A 25,358-nucleotide genomic window follows, 5' to 3' on the forward strand; every position below is an offset into this window, starting at 1 on the left:
AAAATGCCTTTTGGACTAACAAATGCAGGTGGTACATTTTAAAAGGAAATGGAGAAGGCCTTGAAGAACATGATTGAAAGGTTTGTGTTGGTCTACCTTGATGATATCACAATTTATTCAAAGAATGTAGTAGATCATTTTGGCCATCTCAGAAAAGTAGTTATAAGATGTAGAGTATGGAGTATCTTTGAATCTGAGCAAGTGTGTCTTATTGCCACTAATCAAGGGAAATTTCTAGGATACATTTTATCTAAGGATGGTTTGACCATTGATCTGAAGAGAACAAAGGAAATACTTTCTCTCTCCCTTCCTAGTCATAAGAAAGGTTTGCAAAGTTTTCTTGGTAGAATAAATTTTGTGAGGAGATTTATTCCTAATTTAGCTACCATGGTGAAACCTCTTACAACTATGCTTAAAAAGAATATGGTCTTTTCATGGACCTAGGAAGGGAAAAAAAGTTTTGAAGAGATCAAAGTATCCATAGCCTTAGCCCCTACTCTCATCAATCTAATTTTTGATAAGGATTTCATTCTTTACACTTTAGGAGGTGAGTCAAGTATCTGTATTGTTCTGACTCAAATGAATGACAAGAATGAAGAACCACCTATTGCTTTCTTTAGTGAAGGGCTAAAGGGGTATGAAGAAACATATAGCTATGTGGAGAAGAAAACCCTTGTAGTCATAAGATCTTTGAAGAAATTCAAACATCTTATATCCCACAGTAAGATCCATTTATTGGTCCCTCATGCAAGTGTTAATGATTTCCTATTGAGAAAAGACATTAGTGAGAAAAGAGAAAGTTGGATCACTAAGGTGATGGAGTATGACATGGACATCTAGATCACTAGGTTGGTAAGAGGGAAGTGACTGTGCAAGCAGATGATCTTATCTCATGAATCCAATGAAGAAGTTGCCTTGATATTGACAAAACAATAGGAGAGAAGAGATGACAATCCAAGGAGTTGGATAGATGACATGATGACCTTCTTATTAGGAAATAAATATTTTTTAGGGTTTAGATAGGTAAAACATAAGAATGTTTAGATTATAGTCCATTGCTTATGCCATAGTTGATGGTATTCTATTTAGGAAGGAATTCAATGGAGCTTTGTTAAGGTGTAATGGTGCAGATTAAGCATGAAGAATAAATAAAGATCTTCATCATGGTCTTGATGGTGGCCACCTTTTAGCAAGGAAAAATTCTATGAAAATAATGAAGGCAGGATATTATTGGCCATCCTTGTTTCATGATTGCTATAGGTATGTCAAAAAAATGTGACAAATGTGCTTTCCTTTTAGGTAAGAAAAGGCTTGTAGCTCTTCCACTTCATCCTATTCAAGTGGATCAGCCTTTTTTCCAATGGGGATTAGACTTTATTGGTCCTACTAATCCCCCTTCTAGCTCTGGTCATAAATTTATTTTAGCTACTATAGATTACTTTACTAGGTGGACAAAGGAAATTGCATTAAAAGATGCTACTAAGAATTAAGTTTTTTAATTCTTAAATGGACTTGTTACAAGGTTTAGTGCTGCTTCTACCATAATTTGAGACAATGCAAAATAATTTGTAGGAGCTCAGTTTTGTACGTGGGTGATTGATCATGGTATTTACTTGATCACATCTTCTAATTACTACCCTCAAGGTAATGGTTTGGTTAAGTCCTTCGATTTTTTTTTGGTTAGAATCATTAAGAGGACTATTGAGGATAATTAAAGGTGTTGGTAGTAGAAATTGAGAATAGCCTTGTGGGATGATAGAATAATGCCTAAGAGGGCTACTAGAAATTCTCCATTCATGTTAGTATATGGCAAGGAAGTTAGACTTCCTATTTCAATGGAGTTTCCATCCCTAGAACAATCTCATCAGTTGAAACTAATTGAAAATGATGCTATGTCTATAAGAATGGTAGAGTTGATGGAGCTAGAGGAGAAAATAAATCTAGTCATACTGACCTTGGAAACACATCAGCAACAAGTGAAGAATATCTTTGATAAGAAGACTAAGTTTAGAATTTTTAGAGAAGGCGATCTTGTACTGAAGTGAGATATAGATAGAGCAAAGTTAGGAAGAAACTCAAAATTTGATTTACTATGGAGTGGTCTCTATGTGATCATCGGTTACAAGCAAGCCAATGCTTTCTAGGTAAATCGACCTAATGGTGAAATCATGTCTATTCTAGTCAATGGAATATATGTCAAGCCCTAGTTTTGATAAGAATGAATATTTCATGTATATAGTTAGAATATTTTTCTTTATGTTTGTTCCTATTTTCCAAAAAGTATCGGGCACATCCTTTGTTGTAGAGAGTTTTGGTTCCAGTTTTGCAAGGTTCTAGAGGTACAAGGGCATGTTTTATGGCTCAGAATGTAGCAGAAGTAATGAAATTGATGATTTTCTCATGGTTTCAAAGACTTTATAGCCCAATGGATCTTTTAATGGTCATTGGTCTTATGCCAAATAGGCTTGCATCCCCTTTGAGTTGCTAGAAATGTTAACCAAAAAATGCACTCTTGCCAAAAAATCAAAGTCAAATGATAAGCCACTCAATGGTCACCTAGGGTTTTCAAAATTCAAATATTGAGAGGTTTTCATCAAATAATTTAACATTGGCTATATCCTTTGTCCTAAGTTTATGCAGCTCTTTCATGTTATGCCTTAGAATTTTTTAAATTGTGACTTTGTGAATCACCCGTTGGATCACATAGTTGTGGTGGTGTAAGATCTAACCAAAGTTGGAGTGGTGATGATGCAATTGCACTATTTTTACTTGGTCACAATGAGTTAAAGTTTAACTAAGGTTTAGTCTCCAATGACATGATTGCACTGTGCTTGCTTCATTGGAAGGTTAATTTGATAGACCACAGTTTATGTCATGATAGTGCCAAATTTTAAGGATGCATTTCACACTGTTAGATGTTTTAGATCTATGGCTAGCATGCTATGACAACATGTTAAGAAGGAGGCTATGGTTAGAGTTTTATTCAAGTGACTTGTTTGTTTCATTTGGTTGCAAGGTTATGAGGTAAACCTTAGGTCATAGTGGCGATAGTGTGAATGTGGTTAGGATCTCAGTCTTTGCAAGGTCATAGCAGTTAATAAAAGGTGTCAAGGGAAATCTATGAAGCAATGATAGCCTATTGGTCATAGTTTTGCAAGAAAAAATTATTAATGTTGAAAGGTGGTGGCAAACCTGTAATCATGGGTGATCAAACATATGACATAGGGTTGAATGTTGGCTGACTGGTAGAATGGTAAAGGATGATTGTTCCACATAGAAAGGCCTAATGGTTTGACTCTAGTTGACCAATAACAAAGCTAATTTGGCACACTTATTCTAGAGGAAGAAACCCTTTGATGATAGATTCGATATTTGATCTCTTGTAACCACTTTTATCATTCCCTAAATCTAAGAAATGCAAAAGAGCAATCCATCACAACCTGTTCATCCATCTACTCAATCAGAAGATTAATGGCCATTGTTCCTATCCTCTTAGTGATTGTTTGGTGGATAAGTGATCTTTTACATCTGGATTTGTGTTGTGCTCAGATCTTTTCTAGTTTGTAGTAATTATTCTCTACAAATTTGAATGTAGTTTTTGAGTTTACCTTAGAGTGGAAGCTATCTAAGTTATGCTTACACTATAAAAGAAAATTTTGTAATCTTTCTTAGGGTCAGATATTCTCTATTTCTTTGGTATTACTTTGGTATACTACTAAAAATTCCCTTTTTTTGCGTCTAAATTATATGACACTGTGTCTTATCTCTTTCAACCATCGATGTACTATGCAAGATTTATCCACCTCTCTTCGATGTATTGTGGATATCTATAGCCTACATGTATGTATCTCTTTTGGCCTATGAATGATAAGAAGTGAAGCTCTTCTTACTTGTTTCACTCTTTGGTTATCTGATCTACATGTGGCTATTGGATTAAAACTAGTATAAATCCATATATCTTTGGATTGTCCTGATAATTATACTATGCATGTATGGGCAGAGATTGGTCTAACCACTCTATTTTGGTGCATCACCTAGTTAGAATAGATTAGGTAGTTTTATTTTATGCGTCTCCCCTCCCTTTTCCTCTCTAAGTGTAGTATAGGTGCATCCTAATTACAAAAGAAGCTGACCTTCTCTAGAGACTTGGCCTCATTATTTAAGTCCCACAACTTAGAGGTTGTTTCCATGTTTCACAAGGCTATCCTTAGGTAAAAACTTTGGACTAGGGTGCAAAATTTTGTGAAAATAGAATCCCGTTCCTTCATCTCATTTTTTATCTCAACTACCCATTTCATCTTATTTCCTATGAAAGAAGAACTATCTCCTCCTTTCAATAAGCACACTTCAGCACATTTTTATGTTGTAGGATTTGTGAGTAATGACATTTCAACAATACCAACATCATATACTCATATTATTTTGGAGGTTTTCATTTGCATAAGTTGTGTTGAATATATTTTAGAGTTATTTGTTATTTCATTTCTTCATACTTGTTTTCATACTTCTCCATATCACTTATGGATGGTTGAGATTCAAAATGAGATAAATGAATGGATCAATGATGTGTCCAATGAGGTGGAGGCCAAGTGCAGTCCATTTGGATTAGGGTTTTGACCATTCAAAGGGGAAATATACTCACACATGTATGAGCAACCTTTGATGTGATGGGTCAATGAAATGTGTAAGAGGGTTGGAGGCTCAAGGTTTCTTATACATGTGTGAACAACTTTGGTTCACATGTGAAGGTGGATAAATTTGTAAGTGTGTAAGAGCCACATGTCACATGTGACTGGGGTTCTCTAATCCTTTGGTTATGATTGTGCAAATGATTAAGGATATGATTATATGAGAAACTAGGATTAATTAGTGGATAAGTAGATTGACGTAGGTTAGAAGGATGGGTTATGTTAGGAAAGTGAGGCTAAGTGAAGGTTAAAGTTAGAAGCCATGTGCTCAAATAGAATTAAATATACTATTTAATTCCAAGTAGAACTAAAAGGGATTAATTAAATAAAATATGTCATTTACTTAATTAAAGTGATGAAGGATTAAGATGCAAGTGGGATGAAATAGGTTAGGATTAAATGTAAATCTCCAAAATAACATGTGTATATGATGTTGCTATTGTTGGAATGTGGTTTCTCACAAATCCTACAACATAATAATGGGCTGAAGAGTGCTTATGGAAATGAGGAGAGGGTACTTCTTTTATATGAAAAATGATGAAATAGATGATTGAGATTCAAAATGAGATGAAGGGACATGATTCCTTAGAATCAATGAGGTGTCCAATGAGGTGGAGGCCAAGTGGAATCTGATAGGCCAACATTAGGGCAAATAATAACAAAATGATTAACAATTTTATGATGATGTTTAGCTAGTCTATACATGTCAATCTGAGAGCATAAGCTTGTGAAAGGTGTCCGAGTAGTATGCCATCAATGGATGATAGTTGTGAGATGAGGGTTTATGAATGCATTTACAACACATGAAATTGAATCTATGAAAAACCAAGTAAATCCCAGTGGTAGGAACTATCACTTCCTAGTGATAGGAACTTCAAAAATGTAAATAAACATTAATCCATAGAATATTAGAAACAATAATGAATGACAATAACATTACTAGTTATATAAATAATATATTTATATCTAAAATAACTAATTTAAGAGATCAATAAACAGATTAAAATGTAAACATCTAATTTATAAAATAGACTAATTATGAGATTGAATGCTTAACTAACATATTAGAAAAACACACTAAACAAAAATACCATCATTCTTAGCCAAAGAGCGAACCCAAACTCCTTAGTTTGCACAATGCATACAGAAACAAGATCTACACTATTGTGACCATCCAACAACTGATGTTTTGTTTGCTTCAAAATAATGCAGTCTCAAACTATGGAAACCAATTTCTTCCTCTTGAAAACAATATATTCAAATTTTCCTCTCCTATATGCTACACTACTTTTACATGAAAAGCTTATAATAGGTTTAAAACCATTTTGATAATATGTAGAATAAGCAATATGTGGCAATAGAACAAAAATTTGTTGTATGCCAAAAATAGGTAACTTATTGTTATCAAAATAACATTATGTTCACCTGCAAATCTAGAGCCATGGTTTGAACTGGCTAATATATAACAAAATCTGAATATAAGAAAGAGGTGACTAATGTGCTCCTTGTACATGTGAGATATGAAACTTAAAAATTTCTCAGTCATGTTATCAACAACAACATAAAATGATCTATGTTTAGATGTTAATTTATGTCCTCTCACATATTACTCCACGTGATATCATTTTAACCATCGAAGAAATATTATATGTGGAGGTTCGGCCATTAAGGCATGTTTTCTAGCTTGACAATATTATTTACAATACCAAAATAGAATAGGTGATGGAGAGGGAGTTACACAGTCTTGTAAAAGCATATCAGCCTCACTTATTATGTGAGAGGCCCTTTCCACATATTTATGTAGGGTGCAACAAATGCAATTTATTTCAAAGTTGATAGAGTTTTATATTGATGAAAGAGCTACATGAAGATACATAGTGGGTGATAGGAAGAACCATAGCATATTATCAACTTGTTAGATAAATACAATTTCATCTATGTATTCACTTATTTTATCTAATAACTCTATTAAATATTACTTATAAATATTAGATCATATGCAACATAGAAAGAGAAAATTGAACATTAAATGAACATGAAGGCTTATATGAAGGGTAAAATATGGCATAATCTATGACATAAATTGCTCTTATCAGAATCCATGTGGATTAGGGTTTTGACCATTCAAAGGGGGAAAGATGCTCAAATATGTGTGTGAAAAATTTGATTAAGAGTGCTTATGAAAATGAGGAGAGGGTTCAAATCTATTCCACCTTCCATAATTATTTTTTCTTCCAATTCAATTCAATCAACTCAAATTCCCTTCATCCAATCTATTAGTGTTTAAAACTACTAAACCACAAAATACTCAACACCAAATTGATAATATTCACACAACCCAAGGAATAGCCACTTCCTATCAACAACTCTATGTGTAAACCATTTGGATGAACTTCAACAAAACCAAAATGGCTTCCCACTCTTTAGGCTCTGTAAGACCAAGGTGGGTTTACCTAGGGATGCTTTAGATAACCATTGATACATGAGAATTGTATTAGTTTCATTCTTATTTTCATCCTCTATCCCTGTCACATGTGCAATTTATCCATTTGTTTATATTCTCTGATTTATATACTGCTGTCTTAAGTAGATTTGGTCCTAATTCTCCATAAGCTTACAATTATTTCTGGGAATAGTAGCTACCTAATATCCAGAAGTAAAATACAAATAAGTACTGACCAACATTATAAATCTAAAATGGAAAAAGAATCATTTTAACTTTGAAATGTTTGGACATGTAGCAACAAAATTTACTCTTTAACACCTCTGATTTATATGACCAGTGCTTTATCCATAGGGGCAAACACTTAACTATTAGAAGGAGATCTTGTTCCATTAACTTGTAATTAAATTTATCAACTGTAATCACCTATTTCCATTCTTATGAGATATCCCTTTCATAAACTCATGAATTCTACTGATCTACTAAAGCATTTACATAATCCCTTGAATTAAAAGCAACAATAAGCCAATATACAACCCATCTAGACTGCATTCAACCAGATGAACCTTATTCAAATAATCTCAAAATTAATAAACTGATGAAACAAAGATAGAAAATAGTGACATAGATCTAGTGTAAATACCCTTTTGTATTATCCTTTTGCTGATTAATACAAGAACCAATAGAGACTCATTGAAGAACCAATGAATTCATGCTGATACTATCATTTCTATTTGTCATCAGAAAAGTCCATAACTAGAAGTAAATTAAAAAATAGCTATACATGATTGGACTGACTATACTATTTCTTGACATTCCCAAAAAATACATTAGAATTTAGAGTTTTTTTCAAGCCTTGGGATCTCACTTATATATGTGAGATGCAACAAGGTTCAAGCTTGGAAAATTTTGCAAGTTTCTAGAAAGTAAAACTTAATGTAATAGAAAGCTGACACATCAATATAAACATTGGTAGGCCAATTTCTATTACATCATAACAAGTTACTAGCTTTTTTGATTCACCACCACTATTCTAATTCTTCTGAATATGTTTCCAAGAGGTTAGCTAATGATGAGTCCTATGGTGTTTCTAAATACATTTTTACCCTTGGATTTTCACTATTTTCACCTTGGATGGACAAAATTACTTTTACCCTCAATTTTTTCTCTGTCATGTCCACATCCTGGGCTTCTGTACCTATAACTAGATCTAATTGGTGACCTTCACCTTCTTCATTTTTTAGATCTGGTGCTAATGAGTCAATAATTTTCACCTTGTCATCCTATATCTCATCTTCATCTATTCTAACTTCCTAAAACTACTCATTAGAAGTGATATCCACCATCCATGTCTCAAACACTATATCATCGGGCCAATTGAATTCCAAAATATCATTGTATCTTTTGAGCACATACTCAACCTCATTATCAATGGTAACAAAAATCCTATTTCAAAGAATCAAAGAATAACTGCACCTTTACTAATTGTTCAATTGAAGTGGCCCACCAAGCATATCCTTTTTGATTTATGATTTTATACATCCTTAAATAGAACAAATCATCTAATCGTTTGGTCCACTCATCTTTTCTTTCAATTTATTCTTCCTATCTATAGCACGGGGAAAAAAATCAAATTTTTGGCTCTTGTACTTACTCAAGTAACTCACTATTATTCTTTGGAAACAAATCCTCCTATCATCAAATCCTGGCAGATCAATGACAATGTCATAAATCCTTTCAATTTGGTCACGGGATGACCTTATGGTTGAATAACACAAAAATGTCACCTCTTTTCTTCTCCTTTTCTTCACCCACTTATTCATAATAGGCTTTAAAGCCTTATATTTCACTTTCAATTCTTCTCAAATGTTTACTACCCTTGCTAACTGATCATAAAAAAATGACCACTCAAAAATTTTTTTAAGGTAGGTGAGATCTTTTCTTAATTTATCTTCATATTCTGTATTTTTCTCCACATGTAAGGCCCATAGCTTGCTTTTTTCTTCCTCAAAATCCTCAGCTGTGTAGTCTGTTAGGCTTTGGGGTGTGTCTAGTACTTCTACAAGGGGGGTGGATTTGAAGGGTTCCACTGGAGGATGAGGGTATTTTGTTCTAGGCCTTGTGGACCTCCCCATTAGCTTGTTCTCAAGCTCAATTCTCTTTTTTACCTCCTTATTGTAGGTCTCAAGAATTGTTTCATATTTACTTTGTAGCTCAAACATGGCCTATTCTTCCTTCTTAGCAGTAGCCAAAAGAAATTAGGATGAATCCACATTCCAATGTGCTACTTGTACATGAAAGGTATCAGCAAATCTCCTTGCAATTATGTTTCCCATCAACCCAGACTCATCTGGTTGTGATAATGTGGTTGTAGATCCTCTTCTTAATGACCAACTAACCAATGCAACTTGATCTTCAATAGATGTAGTACCTTCGAAGTCTTTTTTATTTTGATCTTGCAAATTCAATTTATTTGAAACAAAATTGAAAACTAATGCATTAGCAATGTCCCAATTTGGTAACAATAAAATGTTTGATGCCCTCACCATTTTCCTTACCACCTCATGGCTTATATTCTAAAATTATTTTATCATTTTTTTTTTTTTTGGTTCTCGATCAAGGCTTCATCCATTTTTGGATGCTCTATTTTCAACCTTTTACATCTATCTTCAAAATTCTTAATGTTCGCCCTCCATGCAAATTGCTAGAAAGTGCTAGATTTTACAAAGCTGTGATCAACCAAAAATTGATGACTTGCCTATTCTAACATAGGGTCCAATTGCCCGCCTCTATAGTAAGCTATTATTAGATCCAAACTTGGTGGAGTAGGTTCTTGAGGGTTACCTTCATCTAACTCTACCTGGGTGATGAAAATACCTTCATGTGATCCCGTCTGCTCAATTTGCTCACCAGTGAGTTGTTCTTTTCCAATCGTCAAAGGGGATTTAGTGGGTGAATATTTCACAACTTGAGGACTCTTTTCCTTTATCATATTTCTCCTCTTTGGGGATGGCTCAAGAGGCCTTTCTTCTAGGACTACACTAGTAGATTCCACTATCTACTTGCCCTTATCTTAAATGGTTTTTTTAATTCTGAATTATATTGTAGCTTGGCCTCCTTTGAACAATTATTTGACCAGCTCCTACATTAGGTGTGAAAGCCAACCTCCTCATGACCTCTCTAGCCTTATCTGGGTATGAATAATAAAAAGAAAAAATTCTTCTCATTCATAGCTTGCATTATTTTAGGGAAGGTATTCATGGGTTTATTTACTTGATCAGCCTCTATATTAGCATTATCTAGATGACCATATTTCTAATCAAAACAATGAATGAATTCTAAAACCCGAGAATAGACACTCCACTTTTCTTTTTTGGTTTCCTATTCCTGCAGTGAGAACTCATTCCTTATAATGTCTTCTAGATAATATGAGTCATGTTTGACCTATCCTAATTTAACCCTATGTCTTAAGGTCTGATTAAAGAACCCCTCAGTATCAAAAAAATGGGGATGGGAGATAGTAATTTGATAATGATCCAAAATTTTATGCAAAAAGAGCCAACCCCCTTTGGTGATCACAAACTAGTGTGCCTCAATGCAAGTAGGAAAAATTGATCCTAGTGACCTTTTTAATAGAAACCTCTCCTCTACTCCTCCCAATTTCCACAAAACTTCAGCCATTCCTACCTTTAAAGGTACTTGGTAGTGTAATACATGAGGGCTTCCCCTAAAACCATAAATTCTAAAAATAGTAGAAACAAAGTAAGGAATAATATCTCCCCAATTGTGGGAAACTTTCAAATCATGGGGGTTATCCATAGGCCTAATAAGATTCATTAGTGCCTTGGGGATTCTGGGATTGTCACTCAATATGAGGCATCTTAATTTGGAGGCAAAATACCTATCAAATTTGACAAAACTAGCCTTATTTGCATCTTAGGTCAAATATGCACTCCACAACTAGACTAGCAGTGCTTCCCCATCCTTCTCTCTATTCAATTCCATCTCTTTACCAAAATATGCCACCCCTTTAAACAAGAACATATACATCAGTAGAGAATAGCACCCAACGGTCTTATCCACTTTTTGTTTGGCAATTCCAACCAAACGAACTTGGATTTCTTCACAAAATAAAAAATAACATCTACACCAAAAGAGTCAATTTGAACCATCATATACAAAAGGTCAATGGGCATGAAATCCTTCTCATCTTCACAAAAAACATGACATAGTCCTATATATCTCTACAGCTTGGGAAGTGAAAAAAATCTTCTTAAAAGGTTCCCTAGAGGCTGTAGTGATTACTAGCAAAGTTTCTATTGTGCCAATATGTGCCCTCAGTGCACCTCCCCTAATCACATCCTTCTTTGTCTTTTATTCATTTTCTAATTCTGGTAGATTAATTAGCAAATGATAATCTGATAATGGCTCTAGGTGAAAAACCTCTCTAATTTCCTCAGGACTAATTGAGATTAGAGGCACACCATCAGTTCTTCTCACCACCCCAATAGCTTGGTCACAATTCTTGGCAATGGCTTCAAGCAAATCATAATGAATGAAAACACTGGGAACTACTAGTTTTCCCAAATCAAAATTCTAGATGTTAGCATGCGAGGCAAACAAATTCCTCTCTAATTTTTTTTTTTGGAACAAAACAAGACTAGTTTACGTAGTTGTTGCATCCCTAACCCAGTTCCCTTTGTCATACAGACCATCAACAATCTTAAGCCTAGGGTTTAAGGAAATTAACTTCTTAAATAATGCAGCTTCAGTGGTGGACTTTGGGAGTAATTCTAGCAAATCTTCATGAACATTCTTATCCATATAATTTACTTGCCCAAAAAAAGCTTTCTTGGGAGGCATCTTGACTGTAATTCATAGGAAATAGAATGCTATAGAGGCTATAATATTACTACTTACTTGATTTACCAAAATTTTTCTTCTCTAAACCTCTGTAATAGCTCATGAAGAGATGGAGGATTGGTTCACATCTTTGTTAGGCTTAACACAATATCATTACTAGGCTCTCATGCTCAGAAAACATGAAATCTTTGTTTGTGTGAGACTAGAAATGGAAAAATCTCCTGTATTATAATCTAATTTTCTCACACGTGAAGCTTTCATTCATCATAAATGCAAAAAATAGAAAAATGGAGGGGCATCACATTTCCTTTTTAATTTGTGCTATTGACCCTCGAAAAATCCTATGATCCAAGAATGAAAATTGGGCTCACTCACCTTTCTTCGTAACACACTGGTAGTCAAGCCAATAAAATTCTTCCATTTGTACCTTTCCTTCAATGTTGGCATTTCAGTCTGGGCTCACTAATGACTGGGGACACATGTCATCAAGTTGCTACCTTGCTATACATAACTTTTTGAGAATCTTGCTACAGCAAGATAGCGATAACCATTGATTCTGCTTGGATCATGTGGAAGACATTTTATACAACACTTAAGAGAAATGTGGTGGGTCCCTCATTCACTACCTCACTATACATAAACTTCGTGCAACTCTTCATAGCGAGATAGCGATAGCCATAGTTTTGAAGTTGATCTTAGGGTGTGGAAACTACATGAATCTTTGAAGATGTGGTGGTTCCCTCATTCATTAGCTTGCTATACATAAACTTTTCACATCTTTCCATAGTGAGATAGCAAGTATCATTGAGCCATGCTTGATCAAACAATCAAAATCCCTTATATATTTTATGCATGGGGCATGGGTCTAGGTTACTGCTGACGCTGAGCTTTCTTAACATGCTATCATATATATATTATTATTTTAATCCCTGGTGACATCACACCTCCTTGACTTTTCTGTGCTTGTTATTTTTTTGGCCGATTTCTACATTGCTACTGGAAAAAGTCATTAACTTTCCAATAGAGATATAGCGACTTCTAGTAGATTCAGAACTTTCGGTGTATAATTGCTTAGTAGTATACCACCATGTCATTTAATCTGCATAGCTCATTTCTGATGAGTCACTCGTTTGGGGCCCACATTTTCAAAATTTTCATTACATCACAACTTTTGAGTAGAACCATAGCGACTTTTGGTGACCCATCAAAAATTAGTGTTGGAAAAAATTAAAATAGAATAAGCATGAATGACATGACAGTGGCAGAAATAAAGGCATAGTTCGCAAGATATCTTCCTTGGTATCCTCAAAATCACTGCCCATTTTAAAAGAAAACCATCTTTTGCAATATCCAAGCACTCGCTATGTCACTACCAAAAAGTTGATGACTTTCTCGATCATGATATAGTGGCCTCGATAGATTCAAAATTTTGGTGATGGAGAACATGTAACACATTGATTGAAATTTCACCAATTAATAATGCTATCAAAAAAGGTGGTTGTAAAAATTCATGAAACTGTATGGGAATTTTGCGATCAAATCAACTTTAAAAGGTTTCCACTTTCTTTATATTTTGAGCACTCGCTATGTTGCTACTAGTAGGATGCATAGATTTTTTGGTTGCGATATAGCAACTCACCGAAAAAAACTTGGGTTCTAGTGACACCACTTGCGAATTGCTCTGCGTGCATCCTTTCTGATATTGATAACCCTGGGACAAAGCACATGACCACAATGATTTCAAATTAATACAATTCTCTAGTGCTAGACCTTATTTTCAAATACCATAATAGATTTTTCCAATGGTCACTACATCGCTATAGTAAATAGCCTTGCAACTTTTTATAATAAGCACATGACATCCATGGATCCAAACAAGGTCCAATAGTGGGACAAGACCTTTTCAAAAGGGACTCAATAATGAATTCAAAGCAGTCAGGAAAAGAATATTTGATCCTTTTAAAAGATTTTACATCAGGAAAATTTAAAAAGGGCAAGACCTAGGGTTTTACACAAATTTTAAAAGGTATAAAAAATACAAGACCAAAACCTAAAACCCTAGGATCAAATAAAAGGACTTACATCTAATTATTATATCATGATTTTAATAAAAGTTATTGTGTAAAAAATCAGACCAATAGTGGCTCTGTCTAGGGATGATAAACTACTTGAGTCTATGCAAGAATTCAAAATCTTTTGGGGAGCAGACCACAAACTTGATACAATAATGACAACTTCTTCAGAAAGCACAAGACAAAACTCAGAAACAAGGAAATAGTGTGTACAGAGAAAATTACAGGGATTTACATAATATACACAATTTACAAGAACACAAAAAACCCTAAAGCTACTATTCATGGAAAAATAGATACTTTAAGAAAAGTGCCTTTTCAAGAATTGTCCATGAACTGGCAATTCAAGAATGTCTTCAGTTAAATCCTTTAGGAAATATGAGTCCTCTCCATTTGTATCACAGATGCAATATGGGCCAAGCCAGATTGGGTTAAATTTACCATGTTTTCCTTTTGTCTTATAGTCTTGCATTCCACATTAATGTCATGTCACCTATTTCAAACTTTCTCTCAGTAGCTCTTTTGTCATATAAGTGTTTCATCTGTGACTGTAGCTTAGCTCTTGAAGATTCTCTCCTTATTTCTTCTAATTGCAAGCTGTCATCCATTCTAAGTTGCATCTCATCAACAATATCATCTTCATAGAGTTGAACAAATTTATACATCTCCTTTAAGTTGTTTTGGGGAAGCCTAGCTTGTATACCATAAACCAAATCAAATGGAGAAAATCCAATGGCCTTTTTCACAGTTACCCTATCAACCCATAGAGCTAATGGTAACTTTGAATCCCAAGCCTTCTTGTTTTCTCCTATAATTCTCTTGATGATTTTCAAAATGCTCTTATTACTTGACTTTGCTTGAACATTCCCCTGAGGATGATAAGGTGGAGATGTGTAACCTGTAATGCCATATTTGTTAGAAAAATTCTTATACTCTTCAAATCTGAAACACATAGCATTATTAGTCACAACTTTCTGTGGGCATATAAATCTGGTCACAATGTTGTTTTAAATGAAATTAATGACTACCTTACTTGTTACATTCTTAGTAGGGACTGCCTCAACCCACTTGGTGAAATAATCAGTAGCTACCAAGATCCATGAATTTCCACCATTGGATTTATTTGTGATTTTACCTATAAAATCAATTCTCGATTGTTTAAATGGTGTTTTCACTTCAACTGGTCTCAATGGAAAATTCCCAAAGAATTTTAACTTTCCACTAAACCTTTGACAAGCATGACGAACCTTTACAAACTCATAGGCATCTCTAAAAAGTATTGACCACCAAAAACCAACCCTAAGAATTTTATGAGCAGTGGTCTTAACCATATATTGACCACCACATACACCTTTATGCATTTCTTTCAAAATCCTTTTAGACTCAATCTCATCTACACATTTCAAAAGCAACCCCTCCATAGTTCTCCATCATAATTTCCCTTGCACTATAGCATACCTTATGGTTTGTAACTTTAGAGACCTTTTTCTAGTTATCTGATAGTTCTGATGGAGATTTCATGTTTTACAAATAATAAATCACATCTCTATACCAATTAGAGGTATCCATATCACAAAGATTATCCCTACAACTATCATCAAATTGGTTAATATGGTTTTCCTTTAAATTATCTTCTATCATCAATTTGGCTAAACCTTGACCCCTAACAAATTTAGTGATCTGAATGTCAATGTTAAACTCTTGTATCCTATTGATCCATCTACATCTCCTGCCATATACCTCTTGTTGCAAAAAAATATCCTTCATAGTAATAGTAGGAACAAAATGAATGATAGTAGCTCCCATCAAGTAACACCTAAAATCCTTAACTCCTTTCACCAGTGCATATGCCTATTTTTCATTTATATCATACTTGAGTTTTCTTGCTTGCAAAGATTTGCTAAAAAATGCAATGGGCTGCTCATAACCTTCCTCATTTTTCTATAACAATACTGCAACAACAATGTGAAATGAGGAAAAGAAAAATATATGCATTGGTTTATCATATTTAGATGCTTTGAGAATAGGAGCATCTTTAATATCCTGCTTGATCTTCTAGAACACAATGCTAGGTTCACCATCCCATTTAATCTTAGATCGTTTCTTTAGCATCTTTGATATAGGCCTACTAATCTTTGCAAAATTTGTTACAAATCTGCTAAGAAAGTTGATCTATCCAAAAAATGATTGAATACCTTTAAAAATTTTGGGTTTTTGAATATTTTCTATTGCTTCTACCCTTTCTAGGTCAATCCTTACTCCATGCTTACCAACCAGATGTCTTAACAACTTTCCTTTAGTAACATGAAAACTACATTTCCTTTGATTTAAAGAAATATTATACTTAGGGGCTCTGATAAATACCTTTTCCAAATGTGTGCAATGATCATTCTCATCTTTGGAAGAAGTAGTGAGATCATCCTGATACACAACCAAAAACTTATCAATAATATCAGCAAAAGCCACATCCATAGCCCTTTGGAAAGTAGCCCTAGCATTAGTATGCCCAAAAGGCATTTTGACATAAACATAAGTACCCCACGGAGTATTAAAAGTAGTCTTTAACTATTCTGATTCTTTAACAACCACTTGATTATAGCCTAAAAATTCATCCATCATAAACATCAGTTTAGAATTAGTAACCCTTTACAACATAGCTTCCATATTTGGTAATCCATAATTATCATTTAATAAGATATATTAAGATTCCTAAAGTCAACACACAACCTTATGTCTCCATTTTTCTTCCTTATAGGAACTAAATTGGATACCCAAGAGGAATGTCTAATAGGCTTTATAATCGAAACATCTCTTAACTTGACCAATTCCTCTTGCATCTTGGGGGCCATGGTAGGATTTATTGACCTCTATTTTTGTCTAAATGGCTTAGCATCTAGTTTCAAAGGGATCTCATGCTGAAAAAGATCTTCCCTATAGGCTTTTAAGTCATCATATGACCATGCAAACACATGTCTATACTTCCTTAGCAACTCTATTAGATCCTTCCTAATTTTAGGAGGTAATTGCTTACCAATATATATATATATATATATATATATATATATATATATATATATATATATATAGGTGTTTCTGGAGTTCCCAAGTTTACCTGCTCTAGATCTTTGGTATTATATTCATTGGTATTCATTTGTGACCTATCTTGGTTGTCAGAAATAGTTTCTAAAACAACTAGGACCCTTTGGGATTTTATTTTTCTTTAACTACACAACTTCTTGCCCAAAAACAATATCCTTTCCATTTATATTTTCTACATAAGCTGCACAATCAATTTCTTGTCCTGACAACATATTCTCATAGTTCAAAAATCTTAGAATATCATTATCATCTTCAAACACTTGCCAATTTTGGACATTATCAGGAACATAGGGTCTAGTTTGAGTTTGAACTTTGGATATGCTAGCAAACGTAACATCATTAGGTTTTTTATGGCTATATTTGCTAACAAGTCTGCCATTTTTTTGTTAGTCCTATCTTTCCAAAGTATTCCAAATGCATCAAAACATTCAATCATGTCCCAGACAACATTTCTATGTTGTTTTAATCTTTTTTTTGACACAATCATTTCTTACTTGAGATACAACCAATTCGGAATCTCCTATAACATATAAACATTTTATCCCATGCTTATGAGCTAGTCAAAGGCCTAACAATAAAGCCTCATATTCTACTATATTGTTGGTACAAGGGAAACTTAAAGTAAAAGAGAATTTGTATGTTACCCCTACTAGAGATATCAACAAAATACCTGCACCTGCTCCATCTTTGCAACAAGCACCATCAAAGAACTTGTTCCATAAATCTCCCTTATCTATTTTTGTATCAGCTTCTACTTCGATCTGAGATTTATGCTTTTCCTTCCTCAAAGTCAAAACCTCTGCTCTGAATAGATTGACATTTGTATCTACAAAGTTTGTCATATCATCGTCAATGCCTTCTTCTATCATATATATACTTTTTGGTTCTCTATTTATTTTTACCAAATTCCCATCAATGTTAAAAGTAGAAAATGATAGATCACATTGCAAATTTCCTCCCATGGAAGCACTCCACTTTCAAGACAATAACATACCATATTGAGGTGGAATATCAACAACTAGCACACTCGTAGTAAGTTCCTTGTCTGGACAGGCTATCAGTCTATAAGGTAAGGCATTAATAGTACCTATGACTATCGCTTCTCTTTTATCCATGGTACAACATCTTCCTTGACTAGTATCAACTTTCAAACCTAATTCCTTCATTATTTCAAAAGGCATAACAGTATTGGAAGCACTAGAATCAATCATGCAAGTTTTTAACATTTTACTATTCACTAAAATACTCAAAAAAAATGGCTCAACACTTCCCAAGCATTCATTAATAGAGCTATCCAAAAACATCTAAGGAATCTGAGACACAACTACTTCAACTTCTTTATCTTTTACTTTTTCTTTGCTTCCTTGCTTGGGATCATGAATTTCATTGCAATCTTATTTTTTCTCTACATCAGTATTTCCTAACCATGCTATGGCTTTATTCCTATGTTTAGGGATCCTTAATGATTCAGACAAAGGAACTTTAGTAGTGATCTATGATAGAACATTAAACATATCTATAGAAGAATCTAAGGAATTATCAATAGTAATATCCCTTTTCTCATGATGTTTATCAAAAGTACCTTGATAATTCTTTTCATTTATAGTGATTACTTTTGATACCTTCTCATCAAATCTCTTAGGAAATTATTTGAGCACTCTAACTCCTTAAGATTTCCTCCTTTCTTTGGTTCCCACTTTTTAACTAAAATTTTGACCTTCATAGTAGGAATTTCTTTAGACTTTACAATTTCCTTTTTCTTAGGGTTAGCTTTCTTGATAAATATACTAGCCACCTTACCATTATCAACATTCTAAGCTATATGTCTGGTTTGTACTTGAGCTACCATGCTAGCAATAATTTGATTAACCTCTTCTCTAAAAGGCTTCCTTAGTATCACCTCATCTCTAGTAGATGTCATGTTACATATATTGTCCTCAACATCACTCTCTTCACCAAAGAATACTTGTTGATACATATGACTTTGAAACTATCTTTGTTCCACTATATCTTTATTAGGATCATCACTGTTATAATGGTCATAATGTGACTCAAACATATTACATCCTATATCATCACTACTTTCTTCATGTTCTTGATTTTCTTCTACCTTAGTTTGGTTTCAAGAAAATGACAAAGCTATTGCACAATATTTAGGAGCATGAGGTAACTGACAAAAAAAACACCATGTGGTTTTAGTAGTGGGTTTAGGGTAATCTACTAGATTTATGGAATTTTTGGATGAAGGATCAGGGGTGACTTTCTTATTGGTATTTTTAGGAGGAGAAAAATTGGGTTGACCATCCTTCCAAGTAGTGTTGTAAGGGAAATTTTGCAATCTATTCTGTCTACCAAAGTTGGACTGATAAGGGGCCTTATTTTCAATGGGATTTCTATCATTTTTTCCTTGGAGAAGATTCAAAGCTTTTATAGCATTCAAGACTTGTCTCATCTCACTAGGCTCTTGCCTTTTTCCTCTGTTAGATTTGTGCTCTTCTTTTCTATTTCCATTACTCCAAAATAACCTAGGGTCCTCTCTTTTATTCTCCAATCTTCCTAAAATTCTCAAATTGTTTTCTATATTGATAGTAATTCTGAAAGCATCTCTTAAAGTCCTAGGCTCCTTATCCCTAATCTGATATGCCATTTTACCAACAAAGGCATTCAAATAAGTAATCATACACACCTTATCATCAAATTTCATGGCTTGCATTAGCTTATACATCCTCTTCTGGAACCTAGTGTTGAAATTAGTAACAGATTCATTATGCAACTTCTTAATATTGTTGAACTCAAAATATAACTTGGGTTTTGTTTATCACCATACTGCTCCTTAAAACAATACTTAGTGTTCTTCCAATCTACAATGGTTGACTCAGGAAGCCTCTTGAATCATTTTCTAGCATCTTCAGTTAATGACTAAACAAATAACTTCATGATAAAATATTCAACCTCAACCTCATAATCACTCATCATGTCAAGAAAATTTCTCAAGTGATCCTCACAAGTAATAGCATTATTTCCAACAAACTTGGGCAATCTTTCCCTCATTTCCTACGAGATAGGGTTAGGAAAACTAGGAATACCTTCAAAACATATTTGTCTATAGCCTTCTAAATGAATAGGTCTTCTTTGTAAATCAACCTTAGAAGTATTGATGACATTTCTTTCATTATTGTTAAAAGCATTACTATTAAAAGCATTATTGTTAAAAGCATTATTGTTAAAAGTAGTAGATTTATTTGGATCCATTTTTTGTGATGAAAAAGACAAGAAGGAAGTAGACAACTTAGTAGTATTCTAACTTGCAATATTTGTCTTATCATTATCTTTAGGAGAAAATATAGACTGCTTCTTAGCATTTTCTAGAAACTTAATTTTGTTATTCATCTAAGCTATGGCTACCTCATTTTCTACAATTTCCAATTTCTTAGCCAAAGCATCTTTCTCTTTCCTCCTTTTTTCTAACTCAAAATTAGAAGGTGATAAAGAATCATGGATCTAGATGGGATTTGTTGGTTCATTTATCCTAATACTAGCTTCCTTTTGTTTTCCCTTATCTTGAACACCAACAACATGTTCTACAACTTGTTTAAAATCTAGGGTCTTACAACTTTTGATTTGTTGTATCACAGGACCCTCTTGGTTTAGATCTTGATCCTTTAGCAACTTTTGCTCTTGTATTTTAAGTTGTTCCACTTGGCCCACAATTTTAGGCTACCAAGCACTGGCTGTTATCTCATTCTTATTTTTCAAACTAACAATTCTCCTTAGTAACTATTGTTTTTCTTCATAGGCCTTCATGATCTTTCCCCCCTTTCCTTCTAAAATTTCCTATCAATGGCTTCTTTCTCAATGAGTTGCATTCTCAACATTTCATTCTCATCAGGGTTAGGAATAGTAAACTCAGAACTAGAGGTCTTCTCATAATTAAAACTTTCAGGCTCGAAATGTTTTGGTCTTTCCTTTTAAGGAGAGTAATCTGACATGAAAGGGTTTGTGCTATGCTCGAAAAGATTTTTATTAGTGTTATCCTGCAAACTAGATGCATGTGGTTGGACAAACTTTTCTTGACATATCATTTTAGGAGTATTATAAAAAACATCATAAGAAAAAATAGGATGAGATCTAGGCCCCTTGCAGAAGGGTTCCTTTTCAACAAAAATGTAGGTATTATTTTCCCTTGCCATTTGCTCCTCAGAATAATTTCCCTTCTGCATCTGGGCTCCATTCACAACCCAATTTTTCTTTCCTCTAGGAGGAAGATTAGTCTATAGCTTAATAGCTAGGTTCTTCTTCACATTTTCTCGCATATTTTTCACACTTCTCATGATATGAAACATTCTTAAATTTGACACTAGTTAAAACCTTTATGAGTCGCCACCCACCTAGGGAAAAGTAATATAATAGTCTTGTTGACTTAATAGAATATCATGAGATTATCATGAAAGAAATGAACAAATAGAATGCACCCAATCAATTTTTTTTTTGGGAGGGTAACACTTTCTTAGTGGATAAGACAACTTTACAAGGACTGTACATGTTAGTGTACACCTATGGAGTGGGGTTTTTTTCCTCTTCTTTTTAAATTCTCAAGGTTTGTCACTAGAAAAGTCCACTAAAACCACAAGTAATTTCATAGGATTTGACAATTGTAATACTAACAGTTGTCCCTAGTAGAGTCACCATTTTGTTAGTGTTTAAAACTATTGAACCACAAAATGCTCAACACCAAGTTGATAACACCCACACAATCTAAGAAATAGCCACTTCCTATCAACTAATCTATGTGTAGACCATTTGGACCAACTTCAACAAAACTAAAATGGCTTCCTACTCTTTATGCTCTGCAAGACCAAGGTAGGTTTACCTAGGGGATGCTTTAGATAACCATTGATACATGAGAATTAAATTAGTTTCATTTTAATTTTTATCCTCCATCCTTATCACATGTGCAATTTATCCATTGTTGATATTCTCTGATTTATATACACCCCCCTTAAGTAGATTTGGTCCTTATTCCGCTTAAGCTTAAAATTACCTCTAGGAATAATAGCTACCTAATATCTAGAAGTAAAATACAAAGAGTGTTGACCAACATTATAACTCTAAAATGGAACAAGAATGATTCTAACTTTGATAATTTTGGACATGTAGCAGCAAAATTTACTCTCTAACACCTCTGATTTATATGGCCAGTGCTTTATCCATAGGGGCAAAGAGTTGACTATTAGTAGGAGATCTTGTTCCATTAACTTGTAATTGAATTTATCAACTATAATCACCTATTTCTATTCTTATGAGATATCCCTTTCATAAACTCATGAATTCTACTGATCTACTAAAGCATTTATATAATCCCTTGAATTAAAAGCAACAATAAACTAATATACAACCCATCCAGACTACATTCAACCAGATGAACCTTATTCAAATAATCTCAAAATTAATAAACTCATGAAATAGAGACATAAAATAGTGACACAAATTTAGTGTAAATACCCTTTTGTATTATCCTTTTGCTAATTAATACAAGAACCAATAGAGACTGAATGAAGAACCCATGAATTCATGCTAATACTATCATTTCTATTTGTCATCAAAAAAGTACATAACTGGAAGTAAATTAAAAAATAGCTACACCTAATTGGACCGACTATACTATTTCTTGAAATTTTCCAAAAAATACATCAGAATTTGGACCCTTTTTCTAACCCTGTGATCTCACTTATATATATGAGATGCAATAAGCTTCAGGCTTCGAAAATTTGACAAGTGTCTAGAAAAAAAAACTTAATGTAACAGAAAGTTAACACATCAATATAAACTTTAGTAAGCCTATTTTTGTTACATCATAACAAGTTACTATATTTTTTGATTCGCCACCACTATTTTGATTCTTCTAAATATTTTGCCACCGGGCTGGCTAATGATGAGTCCTGTGGTGTTTCTTAATCAATTTTTACCCTTGGATTTTCACTATTTTCACCTTGAATGGACAACATTACTTTTACCCTTGATTGTTTCTCTGTCACGTCTACATCTTGGGCTTCTATACCTACAACTGGATCTAATTGGTGATCTTCACTTTCTTCATTTTTCAAATCTAGTGCTGATGAGTCAATAATTTGGACCTCATCATCTTGTATCTCATCTTCATCATCTATTCCAACTTTTTCAAACTGCTCATTAGAAGTGATATCCACCATCCATGTGTCAAACACTATATCATCTGGCCAATTGAATTGGAAAATATCATTCTATCTTTTGAGCACATACTCAACCTCATTATCAATGGTAATAAAATCTTGTTTCAAAGAATCAAAGAATAAATGCACCTTTACTAACTCTTTTGTTGAAGTGGCCCACCAAGCATGTCCTTTTTCATTTATGATTTTATTTATCCTTAAACAAAACAAGTCATCTAATTGTTTGGTCCAGTCATCTTTGCTTTTCAATTTATTCTTCCTTTCTATAGCTTGGGGAAACAAATCAAATTATTGGCTCTTGTACTTACTCAAGTAACCCACTATTATTCTTTGCAAATAAACCCTCCTATCATCAAAATCTGGCAATTCAATGACAATTTCATATATCCTTTCAATTTGGTCATGGGATGACCTCATGACTAAATAACACAAAAATTTCATCTCTTTTCTTCTCCTTTTCTTCCCCCACTTATACATAATAGGCTTTAAAGTCTCATCTTTCACTTTCAATTCTTCTCAAATGTTTACTACCCTTGTTAACTGATCATAAAAAAATGACCACTCAATTTTATTTGTAAGGTAGGTGAGAGCATTTCTTAATTTATTTTCATATTGTATATTTAGCTCCACATGTAAGGCCCACAACTTGCTTTATTCTTCCTCAAAATCCTCAGCTATGTAGTATTCTGGCCTTTGGGGTGTGTTTTGTACTTCTACAAGGGGGGTGGATTTGAAGGATTCCATTGGAGAATGAGGGTATGCTATTCTAGGCCTTGTGGACCTCCCCATTAGATTGTTCTCAAGCTCAATTCTCGTTTTTACCTCCTTATTGTAGGCCTCAAGAATTGTTTCATATTTACTTTGTAGCTCAAACATGGCCCATTCTTTCTTCTTAGCAGTAGCCAAAAGAAATTGGGATGAATCCACATTCCAATGTGCTACCTATACATGAGAGTTATTAGCAACTCTCCTTACAATTATGTTTCCCATCAATCCAAACTCATCTGGTTGTGATAATGTGGCTCTAGATCCTCTTCTTAATGACCAACTAACCAATGCAACTTGATCTTCAATAAATGTAGTACCTTGGAAGCCTTTTTTATTTTGAACTTGTAAATTCAATTTATTTGAAACAAAATTGAAAACTAAGGCATAAAAAATGTCCTAATTTGGTAACAATAAAATGTTTGATGCCCTCACCATTTGCCTTCCCTCCTCAGGGCTTATATTCTGAAATTCTTTTATCATTTCTTCTTTTGTTTGGTTCTTGATGGAGGCTTCATCCATTTCTAGATGCTTTGTTTTAAACCTTTTATTTCTTTCTTCAAAATTGTTCATGTTCGCCCTCCATGCAAATTGTTGGAAAGCCCTAGATTTTACAAAGCTGTGATCAACCAAAAATTGATGACTTGCCTATTGTAACACAGGGTCCAATTCCCTACCTCTATAGTCACCTATTGTTAAATCCAAACTTGGTGGAGGAGGTTCTTGAGGGTTACCCTCATCTAACTCTTCCTGGGTGATAAAAATACCTCCTTGTGATCCCATCTGCTCAATTTTCTCACCAGTGAGTTGTTCTTCTCCAATCCTTAAATGGGATTGAGTGGGTGAATATTCCTCAACCAGAGGACTCTTTTCCTTTATTATTTTTCTCCTCTTTGGGGATGATTTAGGAGACCTTTCTTCTAGGACTGCACTAGTAGATTCCACTATCTTCTTGCCCTTATCTTTATTGGTTTTTTAATTCTGAATTATATTGTATCCTGGCCTACATTGAAAAATTATTTGACTAGCTCCTATATTAGGAGTGAAAACCAACCTCCTCATGACCTCTCTGGCCTTATCTAGGTATGAATCAAGAAAATATTTTATCTTCTCATTTATAGCTTCCATTATTTTAGTGAAGGTATTCATGAATTTATTTATTTTATCAACCTCTATATTAGCATTATCTAGAGGACCATATTTCTGATCAAAACAATGA

Source organism: Cupressus sempervirens, chromosome 1, assembly GCF_028749045.1.
Source record: "Cupressus sempervirens isolate cs-2001-9-10 chromosome 1, ASM2874904v1, whole genome shotgun sequence".
Lineage (NCBI taxonomy): Eukaryota > Viridiplantae > Streptophyta > Pinopsida > Cupressales > Cupressaceae > Cupressus > Cupressus sempervirens.